The sequence below is a fragment of the Marmota flaviventris genome, chromosome 1, assembly GCF_047511675.1.
Source record: "Marmota flaviventris isolate mMarFla1 chromosome 1, mMarFla1.hap1, whole genome shotgun sequence".
NCBI classification, from domain to species: domain Eukaryota; kingdom Metazoa; phylum Chordata; class Mammalia; order Rodentia; family Sciuridae; genus Marmota; species Marmota flaviventris.
This window is the reverse complement of record NC_092498.1, coordinates 29,254,684-29,271,321: the sequence shown is the minus strand read 5'-3', so window position 1 is coordinate 29,271,321 and position 16,638 is coordinate 29,254,684. Positions and strand designations below refer to the sequence as shown.

General features: G+C 35.9%; 1 protein-coding gene and 1 long non-coding RNA gene across 3 annotated transcripts in view; one reads left to right on the top strand and one right to left on the bottom strand.

The window, feature by feature from the left end:
* The window catches only part of LOC139705755 (uncharacterized), a 31,918-nt gene extending 16,632 nt beyond the window's left edge, over positions 1-15,286 (bottom strand). For both annotated transcript variants that reach the window (XR_011707564.1, XR_011707565.1), the window contains exons 1-2: positions 15,201-15,286; positions 13,868-13,943 (exon numbers count right to left, since the gene is read on the bottom strand). This is a non-coding gene — a long non-coding RNA (uncharacterized lncRNA). The remainder of the gene's footprint in view (positions 1-13,867; positions 13,944-15,200) is intronic.
* Dmtf1 (cyclin D binding myb like transcription factor 1) overlaps positions 14,771-16,638 on the top strand; it is a 35,800-nt gene continuing 33,932 nt past the window's right edge. The window contains exon 1 of the mRNA XM_027956096.2: positions 14,771-15,799. The gene's annotated coding sequence lies outside the window, so the exon portion shown is untranslated. The remainder of the gene's footprint in view (positions 15,800-16,638) is intronic.

Below are 16,638 nucleotides of genomic sequence, written 5' to 3'. Positions count from 1 at the left end.
CCAAAATGTAAGGAAGCTTGAATTTTTTTCAAAAGAGATTCTTGAGAAAATTTAGGACTAGTTCAAGATCAAGAGTTTTCTCTGTAGAGAACGATTCCATGGCAGATGGCTCTTTAACAAAGGGAAGAAAAGAAAAACTACAACATCATATGAAAATGGACTCCTGTTAAATAAAAATAGAGAAAGGAATTTCAATTTATTTCAAAGACTGTGATAACCTAATATCTTTCCACAACAGGTTAAACCAACACAGACCAAAGTTCAGCATAAATATAAACCTTGGGTAAAAAACATAGAAACAGACAAAACACCAGTGGTTCTCTGTTTAAATTACATAGCTTCCTTACCCTAGCTTTTGCTAAAGTAGATATAACACTACTACAATGGCTACAATTATAAACTATGATTATATATAATAATGTTATGCCCAAATCTAAACAGACGTCCTACAGAAACTCTGCCTTCCTGCTAGGTGCGGTGTTGTATGCCTTTAATGCCAGTAACTCCAGAGGTTGAGGCAGGAGGATCACAAGTTCAAAGCCAGACTCAACTAAAGTGAGGCACTAAGCAACTTAGTGAGACCCTGTCTCTAAATAAAATACAAAATAGGACTGGGGATGTGGCTCAGTTGTTGAGTGCCCCTGAGTTCAATCAACAATACCAAAAATAAACAAACAAATAAATAAATAAATAAAAAGAAATATATAAAAAAAAAAAGAAAAAGAAACTCTGCCTTCCTAATCCTGTTAATCCTAATTCCGTTAAGTTAAATATTATATATTACATGCTTTCAGAAGGCCTGCTTACTTAAAATGCATTCTTTATAACAAAAGTATTATACTTTAGAATTTAATTTGATAGTTATATTAAATATAATGTAAATATTCTTAAATTAGGTATCAAAAGATTGAGTTGATATTTCAAGTAGTTTGAGGGGAGGAGTTATCTGCTGAACAGTGTTTTCTGCTGGGTTTTGATGTTAACTCTTACAACTTCAGGTCAAGAAAGACTTTTAGTTTGCATGTATTTATGCGTATCTGCTGCATGTATTTTAAGAGTATCCAAGGAACACCAGTAGAAGGGGATTTTACTACACAAAACACTGCCCAGAAATATGAAAGCGGGGGTAATGTCCAAGAAGAAGAAACAAAAACTTTTAGAAACAGAACCTAAAATGTCCCTTTCATATCCACTGGGTAATGTTTTAAAATGCTTCTTAAGTTAAAAATATATCTAGAGATAGACTGTGTTGTTATTTTAATATGTCAATGCATTAAATATATTTTTGATATCCCAAGCCTCTGAAATAGAATTGTTCTCCTATCAAATCCTACAAAACACACACATACACACACACACACACACACACACACACACACACCCCAAAGTTTTCTTGTCCTGTTATTAATTCTTTGTTGTGAAAAAACAAATAATATCTAACACCTTATGAGCATGTCTTATTTACCAGATACTACTCAAAGTGGCTGACTTAAGCAAAAGCAATGGATATTGGCTATCTTTCCTAATTTTGCAAGTTAGCTTAATCTAATATTATCAAGTGATTTGATTTATATTGTCTTCATCCTTCAAGTTGGTGATTATGAACAAACATATGGGCATTTGCCAGTAATTTTGTAAGTTGATATGTTAACCCAAAAAAGATTTTGTACAAAATGCATTGAATATGCTACTATAATGTAAGGTATGGATGAACCTTGAGGACATGGAATAAAATGAAATGTCAGCTACAGAAAGATACCACATGATTCTACTTAAATGAGGTATTAAAAATAGTCAAATTCATAGAATTAAAAAAGAATGGTGGTCACTATGGGTTGAGAGGAAGAGGAAATGAAGATCTACTTATCAACAGGCATAACATTTCAAACAAGATGAATAAACTCTAGAGATCTACTGTACAACATTGTACCTATGGACAACACTAGTGTACTGTACTCTTAAGAATTTAGAAAAAGTGTTGATCTTATGTTCAATGTCCCTATCATAATAAAATAAACATTAAAAAATTCAGTTAATATCTACAAGGGACTACCACTTGCCAGTGCTGTGTTGTCATCATTTTATAAATACTATATGGGCCAGTTGCTTTCTACAAATATACTCTTTATCAGACTACTAGACAAATCCCTTCCCGCATCCCACACTCTACTATGGTGATTTTTTTTCTCATCTTTCTAGTCTCTGTTTAAACAAGCCTTGTTCTGAATTGTCTATGTAAAGTTTACTTTCAGAGCACCCAAACTTTTATATACTTGGATGAGAGTATCTGAAATCTTAGATCTCCATTCCCTAACAGAAAAGAGGAATCTGTTTTTGCTAAGGGCTCATTAATAGGTCTCAGTAAAGATCTACTGTTAAAAAGTGAAGATGGCAACCAGGCTCACAAATTAAAAGGGCAGTGAAAATGAGACTCAAGCACAAAATGAAGTGTGGGGGAAAAAAGTTATGAAACGAAGTGTCATAAGGTCTGGAGGAAAGCCCACAGAAGAATCCGAGACAGGACTCTACCTACAAGATCGTGGTGTATGGAACTAACTAGGACAGTTTGTTCATTCTTCTGTTAGCATACAAATCCCCATCAACTCTCTAGAAGTTCTTGAGGACCTTCTGATCCTCAAGAGAATTGCTCAGTGATTGTATTTTGCTTTTACTTTGAAAATATATATATTTTTCTGAACCACACCATCCAGCACATGACATAATCATGAAACAGCAGAACATGCTTCTCAGTATTTGAAAACACTTTCATAAAAGAAAAAAAGATTCATCAATATTTAATCACTGATTGGCTTCATGAAAGTATTATAAAAATTCTGGAGTCTAATAGAGGTTATCACATCTGACAAATGCAGCAAATACCACTACTGTGCTGTAAATACTTTTAAAATACAATAGCTTCTGTTTGCAATAGAAATATTCCTCATGGCTTTTCCACAAAACATTTCTAATTAGGTTAATCCTAGGATAATATTTAAAATCTCATGTATTCTCTAGGTACACATTGATTAAACAAATGAGGTAGATATAACTGCAGAAAGATGTTCTAGGATTCAAATTTGTATTACAGAATAGTCCATACATTGATTATTCAAGTTAAAAGTATAGAGGTGTTATTAGGATAATAGATAGATTAGGATAATAGATTTTTGAAATTATCGACATTATGTTATATATATATATATTTGGTTTTCATCTATGGTTCCTAGCTCATGTTTCCCTCCCCAAGGCATACCATAGAAGCTAGTATTCCTCTTTCCTAAGGTGGGTCATAGAAACTTAACTCTAATTCTTCCTGTCTTGGAACTGGCCATAAAGAAATTCTCTGACCTATCTTATCTAATAGTAGATAGTAAGACCCCTATTTTAGAGGGAATCCTGCCCCTACCCGGGAGGAAGGAATGCTGCACAAAGGTCAAGAAGAACCTAAACAGCAAAGCCTTGTTGGGTTTCCCCACTCTATTAATATTAGATCACATCTCCTTTGTCCTATCACATTTCAAAATGGTTGTCCACGCTTAAATCACAACTACGCAATGATGTCTCTGCAATGAAAACCCAGGACAGAGTTCAGAGAGTCCCTGGATAGCCAAACACATGCAAGTTTCTGAACAGTAGCACATCTGGAGAGTTCATGGAAGCTCCACAGCCCCTTCCTCCATAACTCCATGCATTTCTTTAGCTGTGTCCTTTGTAATATCCCTCATAATAAATCAATAAACATAAGTAAATATTTCCCTGAGTTTTTTTGTGCTATACAACCAAATTAATTGAACCCAAGAAGGTTGTAGGAATCCTGATTTGTTGCCAACTGGTCAGAAGCAGAAGTAAATGAAACTGGGGCTTGCAACTGGCATCTCAAGTGTGGGAGGGGTAATCATTTAACCAGTGGGATCTGAAGCTACCTCTAGGTAGACAGTGAAAGAATTGAACAGGAAGACACCCATTGATATCTGCTACACAACTGATCTCCACACCTCTTATTTTTCCCATACAATTTTGCATTAAGCAAATATTAAAATATACCTGTCTTTTACCTTTTCCCATCAGACCTTGCGAAAAGGTAATTTAGAAAGAAACTCAACCAGAAAGAGAGAATTTCATTATAAGAACACATAAGACCTTTTAAGGGCATTTTAACAGCAGGATATAGGCTTGCCTAAGCTTTTGCAGAATGAGCAGCCAGACTATAATTTAGATTTCACAACTTTATGCCTCAGTGAAAAGAATCCTATATAGCTGTTTCAAAAAAACATTGCTAATTAGGAACCACCTTCTCATAAATGTGTCAACCATTCTGCATAATCATTATTTCATAAAAACTGGTGTTTGGGTAGTTTAACTGTTTTTCTGGCTTAGGAATTTTGGTCTCATTTTTTTATGTTTACTATGTCAGGCTTTGAAGGTAAATCTTAAGTAACATACTCACTGTTAAGCAATGGAGACAAATTCACACTCAGATCTAACTCCATTACCTATACTACAATTCTATCCTGCCTCACAGTTTTACTTAAACATTACTATGTACTCATTAAAAAAGTGAAATGATGTGTCACAGCTCCAACAGGATGCAGAAGGTACCAGAAATTGGGTACTAGTTGCCAACACAATAAAATGCTGCTTCTGACATTTATTTTTTTAAGATTGGTTAAACATGTCCATCCTTCAGTTGAATAAACAATCTGGAGGCTGGTTGTAATCTTGAGAAGACTCTTGCCAAAGCATATTTTGTGAGCTAAAGCAGGGTAGTTCAGAGAATAGACTATGGCGCTGAGATGAGACAATTCTCTATCGCTTGCTGTGTGCCTTTGGACACATGCCCTCACTTATCTTTGGTTCCTGTGTAAATTAGGACTCATTTGTAATAACTGTAGTGACACATTTGGCACCTGTGACCATTAAGTGAGTTGAATACATTTAAGCATTCAACTGACACATAAGCGAAGAATGTTGTACAATATTCAAATCCAAAGGCTTATTTAGCCCTTGCCTATCTTTTTAAAAGTATACTTCATTTTTTAAAAGAGTAGTTTTAGGTTCATAGCAAAATGGAACACAAGGAGTCATTCTTGGTAATACCTATTTTTATGGATTTTGATAAATGGATACTGTCATACATCTATTATCATAGTTCCCTATAGAATAGTTTTTGCTGTCCTAAAAATCTTGTGCTCTGATAGTCCCTGCTCTAACCCCTGGTAACCACTAATCTTACTGTCTCCATAGCTTTGCCCTTTCCAAATGCCATAAAGTTATAATCATATAGTACATAGTTTTTTCAGCTTGCCTTCTTTCACTTGGTAATATGCAGTTGAATTTTCTACATGTCTTTCAAGGCTGGACAGCTCATTTCTTTTAACTGCTGAAAAATGTTCCATTATCTGGGATATACCACAGTTTATCTATTCACTTATTGAAGGACATCTTGTCTGCTTACAAGTTTTGGCAATCATGAATAAAGCTGCTGTAAGCATAGCACACAAGTTTTTGTGTGGACTCAAGTTTTCAACTTATTTGTGTCAATAACAAGGAGCCACTGCAGTTCCATACCATAATAATGTTTAAATTTGTAAAAAAAAAAAAAAAAAATTGCTAAATGCCTTCTAAAGTAGCTGTACCAATTTGCATTCACATCAGTAGTGAATCAGTTTGTTTTCTCACAACCTTTCCAGTATTTGTTGTTGTCAATATTTTGGCTTTTAACCATCCTTACAGGCATGTGCTGTTATCTCAATAGTTTACATCCTTATTAGTTTTTGTAAAATACATTTGCTAGAAAGTTACCCCCAAAGAATGTTACAGTAATACTAACTACTGATGCTGAAAACCTAAGCAAATGTTTATTTTTCTAAATTCATTTCATTGTGGTTTGCTTATTTTTTTTCCCAAAGTTTCTTTGATGAATTAGTGTCACAGTCTTCCAACTACCCTTCCTATACAAAGGAAATCCGGATTGCACAAACAATTGAAACTGCTAAAATGATACAGAAAAAGAAGTCACTAATTATTTACTTATAACTGATATTGACTACAATCTCACACAAAGTAGTGTGAATCTCCATAGTCGATAGATATAAGACTATTAGTCGTCTTTTAAAAATTTCTTTCATTCCAGTAAAGAAATCAGAGTGTAACTAGTTTCATAAACAAGTAAAATGTGATTAAAATTTTAAAAAGGGCCTGTAATACGCATCAGACTGAGGGCATTATAACCCTTTAAAAACTAAAGATTCTGAAAAATTGGTCTGGGGGCGGGATCTGAGTATAGGTCGTTTCTAAAAGCTCCTTAGATAATCGAAGAGTGACCAATGTTCAAAACCTGTACTAAACTTTAAAAGGGCGGTGCACAACACAGTAGCTTCTTCCTAGTATAAAACAGCGAGATCACAGTCTCCAAGAACTGCATCAACCGCCCAAGCAGATAACACATTTTAAGCACTTTAGCAAGGCTGACCAAGCACGACGGACTAGATACACACTCGGTTTTCTTCCGTACTTCAATCCGCTCCACGTAGAGGCTCCCAAGGCTCCGATGCTCGCGGAACTAAGAAACTCGTACCGCAGAGCCTAAGTATCTCCAGAGCCAGAAACCACGGTTGCGCCAAGCTTTCCTAGCCTGAAGAGAGAAGACGAAGGGCCGACAACAGAGACCCCACTGACCCGCATAGAAACAATCCCGAATAACCTGGAGTCTTTTTTCGCGCTCTGATTTAGCCGGAAGTGACGCTAGCTCCTGGAGCGCGGCGCCGCCCCGCGGGAGAGAAGGGCGGGAGGGGGAGGGTTTGGGAGACTGGGGGCGGGGCGCGGCCGCAGCTCCGTTTCCGGTGGCTCGTTGCGTTCGCTCACTCCAGCTGCAGCCACTCTCGCCCGTGGCTGCTTCCTCCATCCTGGTATTTTTTGGAGCCTCCATCCTGGTTCTTCCAAAGTGCCCGGACCCAAAACAGGAAGTAAGTGCGATGGAACCTTCAGGTCCCAACCGCCGCCAGGGCCGCTCCGCCCAGTGGAGCCTGTCCGGCCCCCTGGCTACCCGCTAGCTCTCTCTGACCAGCGCAAGCTGCCGGCGCCTGGGCACAGCGGGCGGGGTCAGAGCCGGGCCTTCGAGAAGCTGAAGCTGCCGTCCCCGCACGCTCAGGCCAGGGCCTCCTTCTCAGGGCTGGGCCGGCTGTGGTGGCTCGAGCTGCAGAATAGAGGAGCGAGCGGCCGCCGCGGCACCACAGCGATCCGGCGGGGGCGGAAAATGGCGGCGGCTTCGGAGGAGCTAAATGGCGCCGGGACCCCTGGGGGTGGGGTGGGCCGGGAGCTTTGGTAGAGAATTGGGCCAGGGAGTGGGGCCAGTAAGGAAACACTACTTGTTTTCTCGTGGTGTTCCTTTTTTGGTATTATTTTTTGTTACTGTTTCTAGTTTGGTGGTGTAGTCCCACGAAGAAGAGGTGGGCTTGGGTGGGGTTGAGTGGGGGCGGGTCTTGCCCCAACCCCCCAACCCCTTTTTTTCCTTAACCTTATTTGCGTCGTAGACTCTTTCCTCATCTTTTTTGTGTTCAGTCTTTCTCAGCGGTTCACGGCGCCAAGCAGAAAGCATCGGGGTGTCCGGCCAAACCATTTCTGTCAGTTCGAGAGTGTCTTTAGAGGAGGAGGGACCTGGGCTTGGTGTGGGGAGTGTCCTAACCGAGCCTAGAAAATGCGTCTGCAAGGGAGTAACTGTAGAGTGCGGAGTTCCGAGGAAGCTTAAAATTTGGTTTAAAATTTTTTTTTGTCCCCCGAAATGGACTTTGTTTTGAGAATCTCTTCGGGGACATATGTAGAGTATTTTAGCCTAGTCTCGGGTAGATTTGAGAGAAGTGTCTAAGTGCCGTCCTATGCAGTTGAATGATTCAACATGTTTTTATAATAAAAATATTCGGTGAGGATAAAGATAACAGTGATAATTCTATGAAATGTGTCCATCAGAACTACTCCCTTTTTCTGATTGAATTTGTTTGTTTGCCTTTCTCGTGTCTTGATTCATCTTTGTGTACCTCCTTTCTGACTGTCGGCGACGCTGCTCGTTGGGACATCTGAAAAAAATTCATGTCCTGGACTAGTACTTTCTAATGTCTTAATCTTAAAATGTCACTATGGACTTTTTAAATTAACTACACCTATATTTTAATTTGTGTACAGCAAGCATTTGTAGCTTTTTTAAAAAGTAATTTTTAGTTGTTGATGACGTTTATTAATTAATTTTTATGTGGTGCTGAGAATCGAACCCAGTGCCTCACAAATACTAAGCAAGTGCTCTCCCGCTGAGCTACAACCCCAGCCCCCCATTTGTACCTTTTAAGCGCTAGTTCAAGAAAGAAAATAAACTATGTTGAAGTTTTCACAAACAGAAAATCCATTTTTCTTTCTCAGTTGCGGATTTTCATATTTTTCTATTCACATTTTTTAAGCTGGTTTAAATTTACTTCAAATAACTTTTTGAAGATTTTTGCATCTTGCTTTTTTAAGATAATTTGAGTAATTTACCACTCTCTATGTTAACGTTTAAAGATTCCAGCTGTGGGACTGGGGATGTAGCTTAGAAGTGAAGTGCAGTCTCCAGCACTGCAAAAAAGAAAAAAAGGACTCCAAAAACTAAAAGGTTAAAATTACATTCCTTTATATAAAGATTATCATGCTGAGAAATACCAGTCTGGTGAGAGAATAAAGAATAAACATCTTTCCATTCACAAAATACAAAAAATAGTTTGATCCTATCTGGGGAAAAATACTTACAAGTTATGAAGAACAGTACGTTATATGATTTGTGATGGTTTTATCTCTAATTTTAACTTATTAGTATCAGGTTTCTGTGTGCTACCAAACAACATAATTTTTATTTCACTACATCAGTTGATAGGCTCACCCCAAAAATGCTTTTGGGATTAATATTACAGTTGATTTAGATGGTGGAGCCAAAATACTGTGGCCCTTTCTTTGTCAACATTTAAGAGTAAGTACTGGGCATTCATACTTCTAGCAGTTACAGGAATAAGTATACTATTGTGTATACATATTCATGCTATATTAACATTTTTCTTTGGGTGTTAAGGCTTTAGAAGTTTTGAAGGAAAGAAATTGTAGTTTTGGATTTAGGAATTGAGCTTTGAAAATAGAGCATGGCTGGGAAATGGTTGCTGAGAGAAACATTTAAAGTAGGTGCAGGACCATAATCCTAGTGGTTCAGGATGCTGAGGCATGAGGATTGGGAGTTCAAAGCCAGCCTCAACAATTTAGCTAGACTCTTTTTTAAAATATAAAAAGGGATGGGGATGCAGCTCAGTAATTAAGTGTCCCTGAATTCAATCCCTGGAACCAAAAAAAAAGTAGGTATGTATGCTCTTTAGTGTTGTAACACCCCCACTTTTTCTTAGGTACTGTTGTGTTTTTGTTTTTCCAGCTAGATAAAGTTTATCTCATTCCACCTCAAAGGTGCTTTTAAAGGGGAGGGAGATTCGTGTATTTATAAAGTTAGGTAGTCATTAAATTAACAACAAACTTCCCTTATCTTCCCCCCACATAATGCTTATCTTTCTATTAGACTCACTTATCTCCCCCATTGACTATAGACCCTACTGTTTATTGACTGTATAATAAATTTATATGTCCTGAAAATAACATCTCTTTATTTTGAACAGTTGCTTTTGTCATACTCCATTAAGTACATTAGTTTAAAATTAACATCTGTGAGGATGAATAGAAGAAACAAGTGTCTCTAAGAACTTACAGCTTGGCACATAAATGTTAAAATATTGAGGGAGATTAGCAGTGTTTTTTGAAGTGTGGAGGACCTAGATCACTAGTATTCAACACACATCTCTCTGTTGCAAAAACGTAGAAACTTTAGAACAGCAACAACATTTAGGAAGGATTCATTCCACTTATTTATATCATATAGAGGCTGCCTATTAATACAGAGTTGTAAAATACTGTATTCTCAAAATGAAGTGTTCCTTTTTAATGCTCCATTTTTTTTCTTATCACTATAATTTTCAGCACTGTGTTCTGTATAAAAAAGATTCCCTGGTAATTGGTACATTTAAGTGTTTTGTAATTTAAACTCCAAAAACTTTTTCTACCTCTTGAATGATATAATAGGAAAAAGTGTTAAACCTACTGCCAAGGGTTACTTGGAAAATACAGATAGTTATATAAGATGTATGTACATTTGTTTGCTTTCATGTCATTTCTTTGTTTTTGAAGGTGTTTTTGTGAAGAGATTATGACTCCCTAGAAGTAAATGATGATAAAGTTTAAATAAAAGGACAAATCTATTTTTCATGTTTTTTCAAGTTTGTGGAAAGATAGCCCATTCTGTGTGTGAAAAACAGAAAGGAGTTGTCAGGAAAAAGCACACTGGAGAACTCTTGATGACCAGTTTTCTTTTTCTTAATGTCATATTTTAAAATGTCATTTGATTATGTACACTGTTGTCAGGTCATTCTTCCAAGCACCAGTAGTGAAAACTAATTATTCACTTACTAACCATTGTTATGTAACAAAAGAAATGGATTTTTGTTTTGTTATAATTGCCTATGTGTATTTTTGTAAGGAAGTATGCTTTTTAAATCAGGGGTATGTGGTGATAATTTGTGGTTCCCATTAAAGAGCTTCTGATGGTAACCTGTATAAAAAGTGCTCAGTTTTGAAAGGATGAAATCTTACAAACACACACTGTAATCTCTTCAATTATGAGCTGGATGAAAAAGAAACTCCTTAATTAAAACTGCCAAGCCTGATATGAGTCTTATACCAAGATATGACCCATATTACCAAATAATTCCATTTTTTTGAATAACAATGACATTTTTTCAATAGTTGATAATTGAATCAACATTTTAAGCGATTTAAATTTTATTAACAAGTCTATTGATGCATTACTGTGTATTGTCATATTTTTATCTTCTTAAAACCCAAGTCTTGCTGGGCATGGAGGCTCACACTTGTAATCCCAGCAGCTTGGGAGACTGAGGCAGAAAGATTAAAAATTTGAGGCCAGCCTGGGTGACTTGGCAAGATCCTGTCTCAAAATAAATTAAAAGGTCTGGGGATGTAGCTGCATGAAAAAACACCCCTGGATTCAATACTCAGTGCCATAAAAATAAAACCAAACCATGCTGAACATTAGGTACCTTAATTTGTTATGCTTTCATTGATTTAAAAATCTTCTCAAACTTTCCCACAAGGTATACAAAGGAACCAGTTTTAGGGGTCAGCAATTATAGTCCAAGCATTCTGCCTTAGTGAAGGTTCTGTTCCTATTGGGGAATAAAACTGATGCTTAGGAAGATGTTATTTTTTGGCTTTGTCTGTTTTCTGACATCCCTCTATGTATTTTCAGGATGTAGGAATTCTTATGTTTTATCTGCCATGAAGATTTTTGTATTTAGTAAAGTTGTATTCTTTCAGAGTAAAAAAAATTGTAAATGTATTTTCTTTGAATTGTTATATGTTACTATGCAAATCCTCAAATATTTCCTAAGGCATTACTTATATACAATAACAGATATGGTGTAAGCATTATGGAATTTTTATAATAGCATAATCTCAGAAAACTAAAATGTTCATTAATATGTAATGGTTAGACAAATTTAGATGCTATGTATCTATTAAAAGTGGGAGAATAAATATTAGAATTGAAAATGATTTTAAAAAATTATAAAAGATCTCGATATTTTAAGAACTAAAGTTGGTATATAGATAAAAGACTTGGAAGGCGTTCAAAAAGAGAAATGTGGATAATTTTTTCTTATGCTACATTGGGTCAGGAAATGTGAAAACTAAATGTGTCTTTGAATTATGCCTTTTAGCCAATCTTTAAATTCATTCAATAAAGTTGTTATATATTCTATACCTTGCTAAATTCCCCGTTATGGGAGTATTTTGCTGTACTGAAGGTTTTTCATGCCATATAGTTTTCATCCCACCTCCCGTTTTAGAATCAGCTCTAGGCATTCAGGGTGTATAGTGGTGCCTCCTCTGCTTCTCATGATTTGCCACTGATAGTACCTTACTTACCTTACCTAGCCCCCAAAACTAGGAAGAAACATGACTTTTCCCTGTTTGGTTTTGAATTCTGTGTTAAATTAATAAATCCAGGAATGGTAACTTCTTTATGCATAGCCCTTTCTTTTTGTTCTACCAGGTTGTTTATATATTAAATAGGGTCATCTTAATCCCTCTCCCCCACATTTTTTATTGGCATGTGATAGTTGTGCATAATGGTGGATTTGTTGTTACATATTCATACATGCACACAATATAACAATATAATTTGGCTATTATCATTCCCCAGTATTTTCTCTTTGCCTCCCCCTGGTCTCTTTCCTCTCTTTTATGGTTCACCCCTGGATTCTTATGAAATCAGGGTCATCTTATCTATCAGGAGCTCTAAATTGTTACAAGCAACTGTATTTTCCTGTTGTGAAGATACATAAAAATGCCATTATAAATGTTTATTACACTTAACGTGTTTATTTCTTGAATTTATTAGGGTATTGTTGTTTAAAGATATTTACTAAATGATGGGAATATATTAAAATGTGAATTCACCAGTTAGAATAAAATGGCTGTTTAAATTTTTTTCATTATGTCTTCTCATTGCTAGTTAGCGTAAAAGTGGTACTTAAGGTATAGCCCTTTAAAACATAAGAAGGGAACGCTAAAATATGTTGATGATGTTATATTTGTGTGTTCCAAAAAGTTTATGATAGAGTTGGAATTCTTCCTGGTATATACCCCTGATAAAACAAAGACTGGAAGGTTCCAGAAAGTAAGCATAGTTTCATGTATATTAAAAAAAAAATTGAATAAAGGCACTAAATTATTCAACTTCTTACCTTACCATTATAAATTGATGTATCACCAACATTTCTCCATTTTAACATCGTAACATTAATGGAAGAACTCTTCTAAATAACATTCTTGACCCCACTTGCTCCTTTCATCCTTTTCACCCTCAAAGGTAATGCATATGAAAGAGGTCTTTCCAACTTTCCAATTTCTCAGTTTTCTAGTAGGCCTCTGCCCCTTCTATTCTACTGAAATGACTTTATTCATATTGCCAGATCATATAGTTATTTCTCTGTCATCTAATTCAATATAGTTGACTAATGTTCATTAAGAAAACATTCTCGTGCTTTTTAGTTCATCATTAGTTTTTTCTTTGTGACTAGCTGGTGCTTCCCAGTCTACTTGTCTTCCTCTTGACTGTGAAATGTATATAATAGAGTGTTCTAGAGATGAGATCTAGGCCACCTCTAAATTCTTGGTAATCTGAAAGAGTAGTTTGTGGGCTGTGGATTTAGCTCAGTGGTAAAAGAGTGCTTGCCTAGCATGCATGGAGCCCTGGGTTCAGTCCCTAGCACCACATACACATATTAGTTAGCATGCCACTAACTCCAATTTATAGGTAAAATCCTGTTCTGTTGAGCTTAGTTTATATATACCAACTATCAATTTAGGATTTTCTTTTGGATGCTTTGAATCTTTTTAAACAATAACACTGATATTTAAAAAAATTAATGTATAATAAAACATCTCTAGATTTTAAGTGTCTCAAAAGTTATCTATTCAAGTCAAAAGTCTGGGAATTATCTTGAGATAGCCCCTCTTTTCCTAGTCTCTGTCTTTTATTTAGAAAATTCTTTTGGCCCTTTCCCTGTATCCTCTGTTCAGCCCCTTCCCTTTGCGGCCACTTTTCTAAACCACACAGTCATCTCTTGGACAGTATATCTTTATAACATTGCCTTGTCCATTCTCCATACTGTATCTCAGTGAAATTAAAAATGTAAATTTTTGTTATAATCATGAAATACCAAGGCGGACTTACTTTAAAAAGACATATAATTCAGTTTTGGAGGCCTGGTGCTGGCTCTGGTGAGGGTCCCATGGCAAGTGACAAAATCCTGTGCAGGAAGAACAAAAAAAAGCCAGAGACTGAGGGGGTTGAGGTTGTAGAGTGTACTTTTTTAGCATGTGCAAGGTGCTGAATCCAATTCCCAGTACCACAAACAAAACAGGAGACTGAGTTCCCACTATCCCTGAGGGTTTGCTTCCAATTTAACGGAAGACTTAACACTAGGCTTCACCTCTTTAAGGTTCCACACCATCTATCGCCCAGCTCCCAACACATGGATCTTGGTTGAGGAACCACATCTAAACCATAACAGGCAGTAATGACTTTGCACCTGTCAAATAAGTAGTTGTGTTTTGCTTTGAAGTTTTTACTATAATTTTTGGTGCTGGGAATCAAACCCAATGTCATGGGTCTGCTAGATGGGCACTCTACCACTGAGCTACCTTCCTAGCCCTGAAGTTTCTTTTTAAATAAAAATGGCACGGTTACCAAGGGTAGAGTTTAAACCGAACGTTAAGTTTGTACAACCTTTTTGGAAAATAGTTTGCTGTATCACTAAAAAGTCTAAAATTTCATCATATCTATAGATTAGTTTTCAGTTACTAATGCTATTTAAGTAAATTGTATTGAATGTTTTGGTATGATTTAAGGAAATTAAATACAGGGAACAACATACATGTCCAGTGATAGAGGATTTGTTAAATAATGTCATATTTTTTATGCCCATAAGTTTTAAATGTTACACAAAAATTCCTGTGAAATTATTTCCTTAGCATTTTTCATTGTGAGTGAACGCTAAAGGAAGATATAAAATTGTAGTCTTTGCATATAAACAGGAGATAAGAAGGAACCACAACAAAAATGTGTAATTTTTGATTTTTTTTCATATGTTTATGTATGATTTTAAACTGTCCCTTTTTTAACATTTTGTTCCTCTATCTTCTGTAATTGGTATTATTGACCAGCTTTTTAAAATAATTTAATGGATTCAGATATGAGAAGAATGTGGAATCTAATATCTGGAGTTCTAAAGAGCTCTAGCAGAATCTATATCTTTTCACTGCAAATTTATGTACAACAATTTTCTAATACAGCCATTCTGAAGAGAAGTTCTAATTAGAATGCTGAGAGAAATGGAAATTTTAATTCTTAATTTTTGTTGAAACAACCCCCATAAACCTCAGATCCTGTCTTTTTAATTAGTTGGCCTTTTCGGATGAAGATGAGAAACCTATTGAAAGAAACCATTAAAAACTGATTATTTCAGATTGTATAATATTTTATATTAAGAATAGTCGTAATTTACCTTTTCTGGTCTGATGGGGTTTTTCTCCACAAATTCCTAGATGTAGTTCACCTGTCTTCTTAAAATGGTTTATGAATGAAGATAGTTGTGTAGTTTTTAGTGCTTTAAAATAAAATCGTGGTATTATAAAGAATTCACCATAAAGAAAAAATATTGTTACTGGTAATATTTATGGTAATTAGTTGGTTGATATACACACCAGATGATGCCACAGTAACCACTAGCATTGCTAAACCTGTTTTTTCAGAGAATGTTTAATTGCTTGATGAGAGACAGCTTGGGTTAAGAAACTCATCATTTCTGTTATTTCTTTATTGGAGAATACATTTTGAGGCTCAGTGCCAAAGGTTCTACTTAAAAAAGTATTTTGTTTTTGTCTTAACTTTTTTGGTTGAGACATCACAGAGGCTTGAGGTTAGAGTATTTTAGAATACTGTTAGTGTTCAGTTATTAAGTCTCATTTTGTAATGCTGTTAATTTTTCAGTGTTGCAGAACATGGGGGAGAAACAATCTGGATAACATGAAAGTGATGCGGCTGGATAAGGGAAGGCAACTTGATTCTGTGGGAAGGGCTATAGCTGATCCAACCGTTGTTTAGGTAAGAATACCTTTGTTGCAAGGTCCTTCCCTCATGGTTTGCAAATTTTAGTCATATCTAGATCATGATTTTCATTCATCTTTGTCTTGAGAATGTCATCAATACAATCGTAAGATGAATAATGACTTTTTATAGTAAAATTTCAGTGAACCATTGGATTTTCACAGTGTAAATGTTATTTCCAGTGAAAGGAAAACACATTAACTTAAAATGGTAAATACCATATATGAATGGATTAATATCTTGTGTGTAAAAGTCAAAAAAGCAAATATTGAGTGACTGAGTACACATCAAGGCTAAGTCTTTCTCAGTTGGCAGAAAGTATGTGGACAAGACCAAAGCTAAATATTGAGACAGGAGCTCCATTGAACAGTATAAAATGATTCTGAAGACTTCAACCAGACCATAGATTGTAATCCAATATATTGACCCCTACCAACCATGAGATTGTATTTCTAAGACTGATCTGTGAACAAGAATAAAATTAGAAAAGACAATGATGGATATATTTACTTGTTTCATATTATGAAAAAGACAGCAAGAATTATTATTTAATGTTCCTATTTTTTAGATAAGAGAGCCTAAATACCTATAAGAAGTGTCTTGTAAACTAATTTGTAGATCAGAATAAAAGTTTTGATGAATTTTCTACTAAACAGTCAGAAGTTAATATGACAAGGTGCCAATAAAAACAACCTGCTGGGCACAGTGGCGCACACCTATAATCCCAGCAATTTAGCAAGACTACTTAAAAAGTGGGGGGCAGGGATGGTTGGAGATGTGGTCAGTGATAAAGCACCCCTGGGCTCAGTCCACTAGGACCCAAAGAAATGAAACAG